The sequence below is a fragment of the Thalassophryne amazonica genome, chromosome 19 (assembly GCF_902500255.1).
Source record: "Thalassophryne amazonica chromosome 19, fThaAma1.1, whole genome shotgun sequence".
In the NCBI taxonomy this organism is placed as follows: Eukaryota; Metazoa; Chordata; class Actinopteri; order Batrachoidiformes; family Batrachoididae; genus Thalassophryne; species Thalassophryne amazonica.
Genome location: NC_047121.1, coordinates 11,063,952 through 11,080,714, shown reverse-complemented (window position 1 = coordinate 11,080,714; position 16,763 = coordinate 11,063,952). Strand labels below are relative to the sequence as shown.

Genomic DNA, 16,763 nt, shown 5'->3' with positions numbered 1-16,763 from the left:
GGGGGGAAGGAGCCTGAGCTTGTGTGGGAGGTTGTGAGATATCGACTAGAGATAGTTGGGCTCACCTCCATGCACAGCTTGGGCTCTGGTACCCAACTCCTGGAGAGGGGCTGGACGCTCCACTTTTCTGGCGTTGCCCACAGGGAGAGGCGGAGAGCTGGGGTTGCATTGCTTATTGCTCCCCAGCTCAGTCGCCATGTGTTGGAATTCACTCCGGTGAACGAGAGGGTCGCGTCCCTACGCCTTCAGGTCGGGGACAGGTCTCTCACTGTTGTCTCGGCCTATGGGCCGAGTGGCAGTGCAGAATACCTGACCTTCTTGGAGTCCCTGGGAGGGGTACTAGATAGCGCTCCAACTGGGGACTCCATTGTTCTCCTGGGGGATTTCAACGCCAACGTGGGCGGCGACAGTGAGACTTGGAGGGGGTGATCAAGAAGCACGGCCTTGCCGATCTGAACCCGAGTGGTGTTCAGTTGTTGGACTTCTGTGCTAGTCACAGTTTGTCCATCACGAACACCATGTTCGAGCACAAGGGTGTCCACAAGTGCACGTGACACCAGGACACCCTGAGCCAGAGGTCGATGATCAACTTTCTAGTCGTATCATCTGACCTTCGGCCATGTGTCTCAGACACTCGAGTGAAGAGAGAGGCTGAGCTGTCAACCGATCACCACCTGGTGGTGAGTTGGAACCGCTGGGAGGGGAGGAAGCCGGTCAGACCAAGCAGGCCCAAACGTATCATGAGGGTCTGCTGGGAACAACTGGCAAAACCCTCTGTCAGCGAGGTCTTCAACTCCCACCTCCAGGAGAGCTTCTCCCAGATCCCAGGGTAGGTTGGAGACATGGAGTCCGAGTGGATCATGTTCTCCACCTCCATTGTCAATGCGGCCGCTAGTAGCTGCGGTCACAAGGTCTCTGGTGCCTGTCGTGGCTGCAATCCCTGAACCCAGTGGTGGACGCCAGAAGTAAGGGATGCCGTCAAGCTGAAGGAGTCCTATTTGTCTTTGCTGGTAGGTGGGATCCCGGAGGCAGCTGACAGGTACCAGCAGGCTAAGCATGCCACAGCCGTATGGTCGCAGAGGCAAAAACTCAGGTCTGGGAGGAGTTCGGGGAGGCCATGGAGGAGGACTATCGGTCGGCCTCGAAGAAATTCTGGCAAACCATCCGATGCCTCAGGAGGCGGAAGCAGCATTTCCACCAGCACTGTTTAGCACTCTTCTGGTTATTAATTGTATCTACGCTGAACGTTATTTATCAACAGTCCTGTTGTGAATCGCTAGCAGTTAGCATTCACTAGCGGTTAGCTTTCGCTAGCTAGGTCGACCCCTCCCCTCTCCGTCGTTACTTTTTATAGCTGTTTCTTTTTTACCCATTTAATACTTCTTTTCGTTTTTCAGTCGAACTGCTGTGAATTTTAAGTAATTATTTTACTCCTGTGTAAAATCTTAGGAGTGGCTAGCATTTTCGCTAGCGGTTAGCTTACGTTAGATATTTCAGACCCCTGTCATCATTTTTTCATTTCATTTTTTTACACTCAATTACAATTAACTAATTAAAGTGGTTAAAGAAAGAATAACATAAAACATACACAGCAATGACCATAAATGTCATCTCAGTCACAGTCACATTTTCAGTGTTTAGCTATTGTTATATAAGAACAACTCATGGTATGCTGAGTAAGATTTCAAGTTTTCAAGTAGATGTATGAGAGGTGGTTGAGAAGTTTTCAGCCTGAGCCAGAAAAAAGTAGGGTGTGGTTCACCAACATTTCTCAGTATTGCACCCAGTGAGTCAAAACTTCACACATTCACATGAAATGTTGGTTTCTCAGAATGCAGAACCATGTCTGACTGTCTGGGTCAAGCCCAAAATGTCTCAATCACCCACTCTGCTACCCAGTATAAAGTTGTGTGTAGCGCAGTACCGAGGTCACTGCTGGCTTCCACCAGACACAACTGCAGTTTTAATGGTCCGCTAAAAAACAATATAATTTACACTCTGGCACCAGAAAGGTTTTACACCATAGACCAGGTTGAAATATTGCACAGTGTATTTCAGGAGCGCAAGACTGAGAAATTGCAGGACTGTGTACCACCACTAGTGAGAGACCCACAGGTGGCTTGGACCAGTGCTACATTCATAGGAGCAGTTTGCAAGTAAGGGGGGTGTATAGATACAATCAAAGAATAAATAAGACCACAGACTGAAAGAATGTTGAACGGCCGATGTCTTTGTAGTTGAAAAAGAAAACAAAAACACTCCATATATGTCATGGGCTGCCTTTGTCTGCCTTTCCATATACCTCCATATACTCCAGGACTCCAGCTTGTTATCTAATTTTCAAGTCTGGCTCGGGTTCACCTACAGCTCCCTAATTTCCACCGCTACAAGCGGGCCGTCTCTTCATTCCGCAGGCATCCCCAGCACAGCACCTTTTGTTTATTTATTTATTGTAAATAAATCTCTTTTCATTCACCACCAGTTCTTTTCCTTGTTCCCAGCGTTTGAGTCCATCACCTGAAACAGTTCAATCCTATCCGGACTGCGAACTACAACAATATATACAATATTTACAATAACCATCTGATAGCTCCAGTCATGCAAGATGTTCCCCAGTACAACTCACTGTTGCATAGATGGTTAAGAGGACTGGGTTCAACCTACTTTAGTTGAATCAGTAGAACACTAGGTCTCTTTTTATCAAGTCTAAGGTTTTTTTTATCTGGAGTTTCCTTTAAAACTAAGTTAACTTAATTCCTCTATTAGTTCTCAATTTATCTCAGTTAGGCCGATTTAAATCTTCCTTCCTTTGCTCACTTGCTTAGTCAATATCTTGTCTGATTTCTCCAGGGGGGCTTAGGTTTGAACCTGGGTTACAACTACGTACATGCGATGAGTCTCTGTACTTCCATTCATTCAGGAATTTGTATGAAGTCCAGCAATTCCAGAATTTTGCAGTAATGTATGTGTGCATCGTAGGTGTAAAATCATTCCCTCACCATAAACTCTGTGACTTCTCAGTGCCTCCTCTTAATAATAATGAAGTACAATTTGGCTCGCTCTGGGTTAACAATGACAGCAGGCGCCCCTTTGATTAGTTGAATTTATGAAATGCCTGTAACATGGCCACAACATGCTCATTAGCAACAAGGACGTGTACTCCAGCCCCTCTGTGCACATCACCCTGGCTTGTACTGAGATTTAACACAATATGAACAGCAAGATGATGTCCGACACACGCCAGTGCCGTGCATTACGAGCCCGCTGTCAAGATAACGTGCATAATGCATCATTTACGACCCTTAATAAGCATGATATTTGATAGTGGGAGGAAACCCACACAGACACAGGGAGAACATGCAAACTCCACACACAAAGGGTGGGAAGCGACCCCATGACCTTCTTGCTGTGATGCATCAGTGCTAACCACTAAGCCACCATGGCATTGTAGTTTGTGACTGGGACAGCCTGTCTACATTACACTTGTACATTCCTACTACTGTCAGGGGTCTGCAACCCGCGACTCTTTAACTCCTCCACAGCAGCTCACTGTACTGTAAAGGCTCTGTGTCCATGAATCTTTTTTTCCTTCCTGTCCTTCCTGCATCTATTAATTTGAAAATCTCAGAGGATTTCAGTCTGAGTGATGCTGTGACGTAACTGTAGCGTCTTTGAGAGCAACCAATCATACGGAGTATCTTCACGAAGGCGAGAGCTTTGTTGTGGGCTCAGACGCTACGTTCTTCTGTAGTAGGGTGAGAACATCAGTGCATGTGAGACGGCAAGCGCAGAGCAGAGAGGGAGAGTTGTAACCTGAGTGTGGAGCAACATGTTTGGCAAAAAACAAAACTGTGGAACCACCTTATTTCTCGTTCCACTTTCTCCACCGGTGGGGTTCTGACGGTACCGTCCTGTTCACACGATGTGCACTTCTCCCAGACAATTATACTGAATTCATGAGATGACATTGATGTCATTTTATGCATTAAGCATCATCACAGACAAAATAAATCATCAAAATTCCCTCAAAAAAAAGGAGAATATTGAATAAGTCTACTCCAGGGTGCTGGAAAGGAGGCTTTGGCCAGTAGTCAAACCTCTGATTGAAGAGGCACAATGCAGGTTCCGTCCTGGTCATGGAGCAACCGACCAGCTCTTCACTTTAACAAGGATCCTGGAGGGGGTCTGGGAGTATTCCGTCCACTCTACATGTGTTTGTGGACTTGGAGAAGGTGTATGATCAGGTACCCCAGGAGATACTGTGGGGGTTGCTGTGGGAGAATGGAGTAAAGCCCCATTTACACATAGACGGTAAACTCTCCCGGAAGCGTCCCGGCAGAGATTTTGCCCCCTCTGGGCCGTTTTAGGGATCAAACGCCATAGTTAACGCAGGCGCACGGGGGCGTGGTTTGGTTCCGGCTTCACCGGGAATCGTCGAAAAAATTATTCAACATGTCGAATAATTCCGGGAGCGCTGCCGGAGAAGTAGCCTGACGACGGAGACAACGCAAACAACGGCGTTTGATACTTTTTAATCGCCGTGTCATCCCACCCCTTCCTGTAGTGCCGCAGTTTACACCGCCGTAATTGGCGGCCTGCGTTATATCCATAACCAACGGCGTGTAAAACGGCGATAGAGCCCACATTGGCGTCCTCAAAGGCGTTTTAACCGGTGACAGAGGCAGACAAAACGGCAGCGCTAGCGGACAGTATGCTGTTCTAAACGCCACTTCCCGGTTAATGGAGTTCCAAACGGCCGATAGGCGGCGGTCAGTATAAAAACGCTAGCGTGCTGCATACAGGTCTCTCACTCTTGGCCAGCTCCAGATATTTTTGCAGAGAAGCTCCAGTATACCTCCTGAAATAAAATTGGCAGCAGCAAGGACTTACCAAGAGGTCTGGTTCAGGAGTAGCCCTGTGGTGGAAACGAGCAACACATTGAGGAGGGGAAAAAGAGAGAAAAGAAAAGGCTGAGAGGTGAGCTCCCTGTCACTCCCTCCCCCTGCACTGACAGCTGCTTCAGCCTATTATACTCTGGGGGCGGTGCCTATAAGCAAAAGTTCCTGGAGTAACGCAGGATTTCTCTGGATAAATCCAGCGGTACACAGGGCATTATCGGCAGCAGCAGAACACCGCCGTTCTCACGCGCGTCTTAACCTGCAGTTGTAAAGGATATAACTGAGTATTAACCTCCGTTGCCTGACGTGTGCCGGATGCTACGGCGTCAAAACTCCGCTTTATTCGGCAGATTTAGCGGCATTTTATCCGCGTATTTGCGGCTAGTAAGGCGCTCAAAATGCCGGCGAAATGCTCTGCCCCTTTCCACCACGAAAACAGCCGGAACTACTGCGAACTTCGGTCTACGTACTACCTGCGGACAAAACCGTCTATGTGTAACCTGGGCTTAAGGGGGTCCCTTCTCAGCGCTATCCAATCTCTATACTCACAAAGCGAGAGCTGTGTTTGGGTTTTCGGCAGTAAGTCGGACTCGTTTCCAGTGGAGGTTGGCCTCCACCAGGGTTGCGCCTTGTCACTAATCCTGTTTGTGATATTCATGGACAGGATATTGAGGGTAGTCGGGGGGAGGAGGGTTTCCAGTTTGGTGGGCTCAGGGTCTCATCACTGCTTTTTGCAGATGATGTGGTCCTGTTGGCTTCATCAACACTCAATGGGTCAGTTTGCAGCCGAGTGTGAAGCGGCTGGGATGAGGATCAGCACCTCTAAATCTGAGGTCATGGTTCTCAACAGGAAACCGATGGATTGCCTACTCCGGAGTGAGGGGACAATGGAGCAAGAGATTGGCCAGAGAATCGGCACAGCAGGTGCGGTATTGTATTCTCTCTGCCATACTGTTGTGACAAAAAGGGAGCTGACCCAAAAAGCAAAGCTCTCGATCTACTGGTCAATCTTCATTCCTACTCTCACCTATGATCATGAGGGTTGGGTTATGAAAGAACTAGATTGTGGGTACAAGCGGCCAAAATGGGTTTCCTCAGGAGGGTGGCTGGTGTCTCCCTTGGAGATGGGGTGAGAAGTTCAGTCATCCATGGGGAGCTCAGAGCAGAGCCGCTGCTCCTCAGCATTGAAATGAGCCAGCTGAGGTGGTTCGGGCATCTGGTAAGGATACCCCTGTGCCTGGAACACCTCCGGGAAGCGTTCCAGGCACATCCATCTGGGAGGAGACCCCGGGGACGACCCAGGACTAGGTGGAGAGGTTATATCTCCACACTGGCCTGAGAACGCCTCGGGATCCCCCAGACAGAGGTGGTTAATGTGAGCCGGGAAAGGGAATCTGGGGTCCCCTGCTGGAGCTGTTGCCCCTGCGACTTGATCCCAGATAAGCAGTTGAAGATGAGTGATTATTGAATAAAAATCAGGCATATGTGTGTAATGTAATTTACAAATATTCAGGCCTCACACAGAGAACCAATAAATATATGTAGCGGATATTTAATAAAGCTCCACACAGGAGCACGAAAAGAATGTGGCATATTTATTTATTTACAGATATTTAGGCCTCACAACAGGGGACCAAAAGAATGTAGTGTATTTATTTATTAGAGCCTCCACACAGGGGACCATAAAGATGTAACCATTTAGTTAAATCCAGATCGGCTCACACCGGAGCCCCATAAGAGGGTAGTGATTAAGCAGTTAAACTCCCAAATTGAATTAGATTGGGTTAGGCCCCATCTGATGATTCACCAAAATAATTAACAATTTAGGGTTTAATAGTTATTATTTAATTATTATTCGGGGCACCACCTATTTATAGCATAGGTACTTTAATTTAAACATTCATTAATTTATCAGTGTCAAATGAATTAATCAGTACCAATTTAATTAAATCAGTCTCTGATCTGAAAGTGAATTCTCAATACGATTAACCAAGGGTTTCCTTCTGAACACAAAATGAACCACAGCAGAAATATTTACACTTTATTTACAAGTAATGAACAGTTTACTGGCATTTTAGGGGACAGTGATTAAATAAGTTCATTCATGGAAACAATTTTCTTACTCACTCATGAGATGTTGAAAGAGATAGAGAGATATAAAGCTTAAAGACTTTAAGTGAATAAATTTGATTAGAATTTAATGATGAAATTTGAAGCCAATTATTAATATGTTTAAAAGGAAGAATAATAATAAGGAGGAGCCACTTTTTATCAATTACAAACAAACCCTTTTCTGGAACCTTTACTGGGTCACTTAGCTGGTCCATTGAAATGGTGGTTCGGAGGGATCCGTCTGTCCGTGTATATGTGCGTTAAAAAACCCTGATGGGGATGACATGAAGGAGGTGATAACTTTGAACTTTAATATGTTGTTATTTTCCGAAGGTGTTTAATTTGTTCAAGAGCAAAACATGACTGAGGAGGAGAAAAAACAGGATGACTTCATCACACTAAAATGAACTCCAGTCAGAATAAAAATACAACCTCACTGATTTTTATGTTATTTTTCAAAGTTATTAGGCTGCAACTGTTTGCTTAATTTATTTCAAAATGAGTTACCTCTTATTTTATTGTTATTTATTTTCCAAAAACAGTGGTGGGCACAGTTCCGCTAACCTGCTAACCTGCTAATTTTCTTGTTACCAGCTTTTAAGCTAACTTCAGAAACCATCAGTGGACTAATTAGCTTCCGCTAAATTTATTTCTGCTAACTTAGTCCACTATTTTTTTTTTCCGGCATAGTTAGTAACAGTCAAAAACATTTATTAAACCCTAAAATCATACATATTGGTTCCTGTCTGCTACGTGTATTGCAACAGTCAGACAGCTGTGAGGAGCTGAGCTCAACTCTGCCCCAGCAGAAGGGACCTGGCTGCCAGGCTGCTACAAAAAAGTAATTTGCATTCAACATACAGTGGTTCAGACATGACACAGAAGTCATGAAAAGAAAAGCAGGTTTGACTTGTGGTTTTGATTTATAAACCAAATTAATCCAGATAGTTTATCTACATTAATGTCAACTCTGTCATTTTTACCAAATAAAAATATAACACATATCTTTTAATTTTAAAATAATGCACTAATTCTGACAGTTTGAACATTAACACACAGATACCAAAAGGCATTATGGGAAAATGAGCCTCAGCTCATCACTGATTGACTGGTTTATTATATGTAAAAACCAACACACAAGTTAATGTAGGGATGGGTATTGATAAGATCTTATCAATATTGATGCCGTTAACGATTCTGCTTATCGATCCGATTCGTTATCGATTCCCTTATGAATTTTCTGTATACTAAAAGTAGGCTTTAGAGGTTTTCTATGTCAACAACATTTTATTGAGTCTTAAAGTAAATAAATATGAAATTGGTCACTGTATCCTTGATCTCTGGACATAAATAAAAATAAATAAAATATGTAGTTTTGTCAAAAGCATTTCCTTTCAGACATTTTGGCATAAATGTCTTTCCATACATCTGAGCTGAGCTCCGCCGGCTGCTGCACATCTCATTTTGGGAGGAAAAAACATTTTGATCGATTGCAGTTTGTTTGTATTACAACATTTGGAAAGAGGTGTCACTTGATTTAAACAATGTTTTGCTTTGAATTTATTAATTCTGACAGGACTCTATCATTCTAACTTGACTCGGCAGAGAGCCACGCAGAGTTTGGAGCTGTGTGAATGGAATGGAGGACGATTCTTGTTTCTTTCTCACAAGACAGGAGTCCCAGTTAGTGACTTTAATCTGCACAAAGGTGACTTACGATTGACATATTCCAGGATGAAAGTGGTGAAAAACAAAAAAAGATGTAACCCAAAATTACGCCCCAACACCACCTGCACGAAAATGTTTGAATTTTAGAAGCTCTCAACTGCAATCTGTGGCTATTCCAGACAATAAACTGCAGTGAGTGCAGCATCCATTTTGGTGAGAAAAAAACCCAACTTTCCTCATTCCAAATTCATTCCAGTAGTATTCTGCTTTTACTAGGATGCAGCAGTTTTCTAGCTTGGCAGAAAGTTCTGGAGGAAATCACTGAAGAAATTAACAAACTGAAAATATGGTTTGACCAAAACAAACTGTCATGAAACTTAAATAAAACAGGGATGAAATGGAGGTGTAAGAGTCACTAGGTGTTTACAGGAAACAGTTATTTATTTCTATATTTATTTATTTATGTTCATTGTTAGTTGGTTTTATATTTTCTGTTATGTTTTTTTAATTAGGTTCTTTTTGTCTCTTGTCTCTAAAATTGTATTGTCGCATTATTAGTTTTTATTAAATCAAATCAAATCAATTTTATTTATATAGCGCCAAATCACAACAAACAGTTGCCCCAAGGCACTTTATATTGTAAGGCAAGGCCATACAATAATTACAGAAAAACCCCAACGGTCAAAACGACCCCCTGTTACTACCCCCTATTACTATTGTTGTTGTTGCTATTATTATTATTAATAAATAAATAAATAAAAACATTTTAAAATATTACAATTTGTAATACATTTGACTCTTTTACCACAATAAACGCCAAGCCATTAATTATTATATAGAAAATGAAGAAAAATGCACACAAACGTGCTGAGTTGCGAATAGCTTAATACTAACTTCAACCAGTGGCGGCTGGCCCATAGGGGGCGCTCGGGCCCTGCCCTCCTAGATGTGGAGAGGAAAAGTCATAATATATATTTAAAAAGTATTATCAATGTCAGTTTTACTTAATAGTATGTGCCTACATGTAATATGAATGATTAAAACAACACTTCCTCCAACTGACTCTCATTCAACAGTGCATTTCCACCGACAGAAGCAGAGAACGTATCATTCCTCGTCTTGGGCGCTCATTCAAAGCGCCCTTGAAGTGCAGCGAAATAACCAATTGTATGTAGTTGCTAGGGAAAATGAATAAATATTTGGCAAATCAACATTGCCAAAATTAATGGCTTTGGGGCGCCGGAATTTTAGCCCTTGCTACAAAAATGCGGGAACGTTAGATTGCTACAGTCAGTGATACACGTGACGCTGCAGCTGTCAGTCAGTCAGGCAGGAAGAGATGATGGTGATGACGACGTTTAGGTTATATTTATTTATTTTTATTTTGTCTCCGTGTGTTTTACTGGAGTAAGTTGAAGAACTCTTCGGAGGTTTAAAACAGGACAAAACTAATCAAATCAATGACACCAAAGTTTGGCGGGGATCCTTTTGGAGGCGCATGGAGGTGCGCACATCAGATCTTTCTTGTGGTTTAATGACAATTGCACATCCCAGTTGGAGGAGAGACGTTTGTCTGACTCGTTATAAACCGTGTCAGGCTTCATTCACACTGTCAGCGCGCAGACGTCACGGAGGCTGCTGATCTGCGCTCTTTACTGCGGGGGAAAGAAGCGCATCCACCTCTGCCAGCTGCGGACTGACTCCTCTGGATCCACTTCAGCTCAGGTGACGAGCTGCTCGGATTTATTCCCGAATGTTGCTCCTGGTGTGGAAACAAGAGTGAAAATTTAAGATAAAACGAATGAGTGATGTTTTTTTGTTTGTTTTCGGGGGTCAAAGCTGTGATCTTTATTGGGACAGCAGACCAGTTATAATGGTAATAAGGGAGGCCGGGGTTGTTTGTAACAGTGTTCAAAGCTGCAGCCTTGCTGGTATTTTGATTTCACTTTACACGTTACGAGGATCAGTTCACAGAAGTGAAATATTCTTTGGAGTATTCCACAGTCTAAAACAAATTATTTGCTCAGTTTAAAAACAAAACAAAACAAAAACCTAAAATAGCAATTTGCACATTTTTTAAAGAAATTCTAACTCAGCCACTGAGTACACACAAGACACTTATAGTAAGACAAACCCAAGTTTAGCAACGCATTTAATTAAGTGGTTTTGTATACTTAATTTGCTTTGTCCTCTACACTGTTAATTAATTTTAACCAATTGAATTTAAAGGTTTTGGTGTTATTAGTTAGTCAAGTTATTTAATTTAAGTTTTTCAAGCTTCTTTAGTTTGCCTCCATTCCACTCAGTAATGTTCATGCAAAATATTACCTTAATTTTCTCTCTCTCTCTCTCTCTCTCTCTCTCTCTCTCACACACACACACACACACACACTCTCTCTCTCTCTGAAGGTGGTGTGAACATTGTAATATGTACATAATGTTCATTTGTCAATTGAAGAATTTTTCCACATTTTGAAAGAGTGTAAATTTGGTGATATTTTCTATTTTGTTAAGGTCGGTGTCATTGTGAACCCCAGGATCTGTTTGTCTGAAGATAATGGCAGTGCAGTACAGTTTGGTGTACTATGTATGTAATTGGTGTCAAATGGTGAAATGTTCTTTGCTCAAGAACTTGAGTGTTGTATTTGATACTGTTCCCTTCCAAAGTAGAAATGGGGCCTAATATAGCTGTAAATGGTTAACTTTATCTGTAAAACTGCTGATTTTGAGAAGGACATGAAATGATTATTGTGGAATTGTAGTAATTTTCTGACTGTTCTCTTGAATGCCTGTACTGGACAAGGCAAGGGAATCTATTGGCACAGCAGCCCCACCAAGACTGTTTTTCACCAGCCGCCACTGACTTCAATACACACACACACACACACACACACACACTCACGAGTGCCACTAGCTTAGCTTATGGCAAGCTAAAAGTGGACGCTCTCGTTATGGCTGAACAACCGTCCAGTTGTATTCTGTGTTAGTACGCGTCTGCAGCTGATGTGCTTGATGAATTCCTGCGCAAAAAGTAGTTCTCAGATAATTGTGATAAATTCCTGTAAGATAATGAGTATATCTCTTCTAAATCAATTCTAAAATTTACCAGTAATAAAATTATAAAGATAACTTTTAAGAGTGGCCGTAATAAATATCTAAGAAACTTAAAGTTCATGAGCAACTTCACCGGTTATTGTAAACATTGACATGATGGAGTTTGATGTGGAAGAGTTCAGAAAGATACGATTGGAATCTTTTGATTACCATTTATAGTTGGTGATGAAAGACTTGGGTGTTAGAAGTCAGAACAAGAAGCTGCACTGAAAGAGATCTATCTGGGAAGAGACACATTCTGTGTGTTGTCGCTCCAACAAGAGCAGCACGCTGAGCAGTGTAGTGAAACTGGTCCAGCGAGCTCAAACTGTGGGCGTGAGCTATCCCACAATGCCAGAATAACAGAGATGTCAATGAGAGGCACTCTGAGCAGGGTGCCTTTAACATTGAAAACGCCATAAACATGCTAACATGTTAGCATCAGTCCCATTTTTAAGTTATAAAATACATCTATCAACTGTTTCAGAAGACCATAACAGGTCGGTTTAACATAAAAAAAGGCAAATATTACTCACAGACATATGCTCTTTGGGGTTTTAGCAGGGAAAAATTAAGATAAAGTGAAATTAAACAAAATACCAATGAAGCAGCGGGTTGATCAATGCTTAATTGCTTCAACCTTCAAAGAAGAGCCACACAGGGGTTCTGTAATCAACATGACATGATCCTTTTCCCGACAAACACCCTTAAAAACAACGGCCGCTCTGAAGGACCGATAAGGGCATCGTTAAGCAAAAAGGCTATTGATGTCGGTGGATCAAATCAAAACGAACCTTTTGCTTCAAAATGTGATGAGCTGGGAGTGAGAGCCACCAGCTCTGTAGCCTACAGGGCTGGTGTGGTTATGCCCTCAGTCTTCTGATGTTCTAGGTGCGTGAACATTTTTGGAAAGAATTGCTCACACTTTGTTTGCTGTGTCCCTTTGGATACAGCTTAGAATTTGTTAGTGCAGCTCTGCCTCCACTGGCCATGGCTGTGTTGTTATCAGCATGAAATCCACTGTACCAGTTGTTCAACTGAACACCTGGTGGGATTTTTCCGTTTTCCTATGACATTGTCAGTCTAGGCATAGGGTTTGAGTCTGCAGGAGAACAGCCCTCTGGTTTTGCTCTCATGTAAGCCAGTAAAGATATTTGTGGGATAAGTCCTGTTTTCATCTGTACCAAAGCAGAGAATTTTATCAGCCACATCCTCAGTGTGACACTGTTTAGGTTTAAATTCATGTGCTGCCTCGAGAGCAGCGACAAAACACTACTACCCCAATGCTCTCTGCATCTCTTTGTATCTAATGTGGCAGAGAAATTAATGCTGTTGTTGAGGCTGGCATTTTTTTTTACATTTTCAGCATAAGGACAGAAGGGTTTAAGATGCTTGCAGACTAATCCAAAAATGCCAAAAGCGTGAGTCTGAGTTTGTACAAATATATACACAGTGCAAAACATTATTTTTATTATTATTATTAATAATAATAATAATTGTCAGTGTTGTGGCAATTCCTTGGTGGCGAGAAAAATAGTCTTATCGATTCGTGGATGAGCATCTACATCCAGGGTCAATGTAGAGAAGCCTGTGTTTGGGTTTGTTTGGTGAATGTTGTTGCACGCTGACAGACAGATCTTGCCTTGACAGATCTTTAGCCGGATTTGATGGCTGGGAAATCCCAGATGATCGGGTCTGAGGACCTGCTACAGCCTTCATTCGCTTTCACAGCCATTGGGTTACAAGCCATCAGTTCCTCTGATCCACCGTTGAGGACTTCTTCTCTCACCAGAGCCCTGTTAGCTGTCTCATGTTCAGGGTTCCTGTTGGGCCTTTGTGGTTACTGTAGCGCCCACAGAGCACAGAAAGTCCTCACTGTATTTCACCACAACAGAAAATCCCCTACTTGATCTGTTACCCAGGTGTCACGATGCTGATGAGGTGCTGAATTTTGACACCCAATACTACTACAGTTGAACCTTGTCAACTCCCGCAAGTTGGGGTCAATAAAATTGACCCACAAGTTATCTGAAACTGCAAATTAATGAGGTTGACCAAAAACATACATAGCAGTTTTTATACAGGTGTCTAAATTTTCAGGGTCCACAAATTGATCATGAGTAAAGCTGAAAAGCAAGTTACACATAGAGGAGTTAACAGGGTTCACCTGTACTACTACTACTAACAAGGTTGAGTAGGATTACTTTGAAAGAATACATGTGAATTACATGTATGTATGTACATACATTTGGATTACTTGTAATCTGATTACTTTTGGATTACATTTCAAAGTAATCCTACCCAACCCTGACTACTACTACTACTAATAATAAAAAGATCTCTATTAAAGTCTTCAAACAACAGTATTTTCCCTCAGATGTGAACAAAGTCAGGTCTCATTTTGGCATAAACTACTTCCAAAGGATTCTCTTTAGCCATCCAGTCACTGTCTTAAGTCAATGGTTAGTGTCCAGGTCTCACACACATACAGGAAGCCTGTGAACATCAAAGACTCTAAAGCCTCAGATCTTCTTCCTTCTGCAGAGTTACGTACCTGCATACTTACACCTCTGTGTAGTGACTCTAACCAGACATCTCTGTTTCTATTTGAGATACAGAAGAAAATGTTATTTGGAGACATTCTGGTCACATACAAATGATGTGTGTCTTTAAAACCAACAGTCTACACTGTGCAGTTTTCAGCTGTCCCACATGGAAGTTTAGCATTGTGAATGAAACGTGGTGGTATAGACAGCTTGGGGAAAAGATCAGACAGTGTTTGAAGTTGTGGAGCATGAAATAACAAAATATACCCTGTGGTCATGGGGTTTTTTTAAGGCACAAATGTGCAGGCAAGGGATGGAGAAAAACAAACAAATAAAAAGTGCTGTGTGGAATTTGATTCTAAACAGCCGATAACAGCACCAGAAACATAAAGTCTGTCCAATTTGCTATCAAAAATGAGCCTTATTGTCTCATTTGTGACATTTTTTTTGTAATTTGTTGGCAAATACAAGCTTCTCTTTCCGTTGTCATGGTGATGTAATGATGTTTCATTCTGAGTGTTTCCCACAATCCTGTGTTACTGTACATCGTCCATGCTGCACGCATCAAACGTGGACCCCGACCTCAGCTGAATTAACCCATGTGGCACAGTGCGGCCTACGGTGAACCTATAAGACGGCTAAGATGGCACAACGTGTACCGGGCTGAACCCAGAGACTTGGACGCCTCATTCAGTGCTTTGATTCAGGTCATCTATTGGTTCCACACAGATTGTAAAATACAATAATAATCCCAGTGCACACTTGGGGCCACATTATGAAGACACCATCAGACTGTCTGGACAGGAATCATGGTGGGTCTTCATTATTCCTGGAGTTTGAATGCTTTTTGGCGAAGCCGAGAGTGTACAGTAAGTATGTAGGACTTTCACCGGAGATACAGCCTTGATTCAGAACGCGTTCCACTTTATGTGTGTCTGTGTCTGAGTCTCTGCTGCTGCAATTCAACAGCTCCTTTCCTGCTCCTCTCTTCACACATGCAGCACATACAAACAGCTCGCACCCACACACACACACACACACACAGGCACACGGACAATAAAAAAAGCCAGCAGCCACCCACCCACGCACACGCACACCCACCCACACAGCAACACCACAAAGCAGAAAGACACCCAACCGTGAGATTGTGATGGACAGAGTACTTTTATATTCTGCAGCTTCTCTGTGCAACACAGTTCTGATAGATTTATATAACATTGTCAAAAAAAAAAAAAAAATCACCAAGAGGAACAACAAAAAAAATAAAAATAAGCTGCATGTGTCCACGCTAAATATTATCTGATTTGCCTTTGCTAGGCAACTGTAAACATGTACATTGTTAACTGTTACTGTAAAAAAAAGGAAAAATATCTGCAGCATCTTGTTAGTGGGAAGATGAAAAGATCTGCTGTCACGATATCACATTGCAGTCCAATAGAAGAAGTGAGTGCCTCATTTGTTGCCTTTATTCTAATCAATATTCATGGTTAAGTCAGAACTAAACTAATGGTAAAACATAAAAGTGATTTGTGCTGAGTGAAACCGCCAAGCTGTTCACATCAGACTGAGCTGTACCTGAAGATGGCAGCGTGTTACACTTTACTTGGGGGGTAGGGGTATATGATATCAGTGACCCGTAATGGCTCCAAAGATAAGTTACAAAGTGAAAAAAGGCACATCGACTTCTCAAGGTGCCACCAAAGAGAACAATACGTCATTGGCTTAAAACCGTGAACATTTATCAGATGTGGGTTTGATATCACACTGGATTCAGTGCGTTTTCAACTAAGCAGACCTCAACAATGCAACATGGACAAACTGCTGCGGGTGCTGACAACCCAGAATGACAAAACCAGAGGTGTCAAGTAACGAAGTACAAATACTTCGTTACTGTACTTAAGTACACTTTTTAGGTATCTATACTTTACTCCATTACTTATTTTTCTGCCTACTTCTGACTTCTACTTATTACATTTTCACACAAGTATCTGTACTTTCTGTTCCTTACATTTTTAAAACAAACAGGCTCGTTACTCTTGGCTTCAGCGCAGTTCCACCGGCGCGGCTTTACCGTGGTGCCAGCGCGGAGTTATCTGACCATGGGTCCGAAGAAGGCACTGACGGCGGAGGAGGGAGACGATATCAAAAAGTCCCTGGACTTTTTGTCTGAGGAAATCTCTGTTGTTAAAATGCAGCAGAAATCCATTATGGAGCTGGTGGAAGAAGTGAAGGCTCTCCGGATCCAGAATGCCGAGAAAGACCGGCATCTGGTGTACCTGGAGAACCGTGTTGCGGAGTTGGAACAGTACACAAGGATGAACGACATTATCATTACAGGAATTCATATTAAACCTCGATCCTACGCACGGGCAGTGTCAGAAGACAGCGGAGGGGAGGCCAGTGAGCAGGAGGCCAGCTCAGTGGAACAACAGGTGGCTGACTTCCT

At 42.7% G+C, this 16,763-nt stretch overlaps 1 long non-coding RNA gene across 1 annotated transcript; it reads left to right on the top strand.

Moving 5' to 3' along the window:
* Nucleotides 1-2,124: 2,124 nt before the first annotated feature.
* On the top strand, nt 2,125-16,587 carry LOC117501172. Its single transcript, XR_004557953.1, has 3 exons — nt 2,125-2,213; nt 12,094-12,101; nt 16,577-16,587. It is a non-coding gene; the product is annotated as an uncharacterized LOC117501172 (long non-coding RNA).
* Nucleotides 16,588-16,763: the final 176 nt, after the last annotated feature.